General features: G+C 30.0%; 1 protein-coding gene across 1 annotated transcript in view; it reads right to left on the bottom strand.

The window, feature by feature from the left end:
- Window positions 1-794, bottom strand: part of LOC108687230 (fatty acid synthase-like) — a 16,922-nt gene that overhangs the window by 15,200 nt on the left and 928 nt on the right.

Genomic DNA, 794 nt, shown 5'->3' with positions numbered 1-794 from the left:
TATATTTATATATTATAGTGTTTAAAAAGTAACGGTAAATCTTTCGCACAGGAGTAAAGTGGACTAAACTGAGAAGAAAAGTCCTTTACCAAAGTCTTCTTTGCAAATCTTCTTTTCGTAATAATTAACAAGATATTAAATGCTAAAAAATTGACGAAAATTGGTTTTCAATAATTTTTTTACTCAAATATTGTCAACTTTACACAAAAATTACAAGAGACAAAAATTGTTTTTTTTTTTTTTTTCATAGAGCTCTAAGAATTTTTTCGGAATTTTTTTATCAACTTTTTAGTATTGAATTTTCTTATTTTTACCAACATGAGAAAATACGACATTAAAAAATTCCGAAAAAATTCTAAACAAATTCTGAGTGCTTTATGAGAAGAAAATAAACAATTTTTGTCTCTTGCAGTTTTTCTGTAAAGTTGATAATATTTCAATAAAAAATTATTGAATACCAATTTTCGGCAATTTTTAGCAATTAATATCTTGTTAACTATTGCAAAAATTGCTCCGTCCGAGCTATGATGGCGGTGTGCGCGGCGCTTGCCAGCCAATCCCCAACTCCCAAGGTTCGCGCGCCAAGCGATCGGCGTATATACTTCGCAGTAGTATTCAGCTATTTTTAAGGATTAATATCTCGTTAACTATTGGGGAAACTTACAAAATGGCAGAGGACTTTTCGACTCAGTTTAGTCCACTTTATGCTTTCTGCTCATGAAATATTTGGCGATTATTTCCAGACATCCCCGATTATAGATAATATATTTGTAAGTATATAGTATTTATATAAT

The sequence above is a fragment of the Atta colombica genome, unplaced genomic scaffold (assembly GCF_001594045.1).
Source record: "Atta colombica isolate Treedump-2 unplaced genomic scaffold, Acol1.0 scaffold203, whole genome shotgun sequence".
Lineage (NCBI taxonomy): Eukaryota > Metazoa > Arthropoda > Insecta > Hymenoptera > Formicidae > Atta > Atta colombica.
This window is presented reverse-complemented; position numbering and strand designations above follow the sequence as displayed.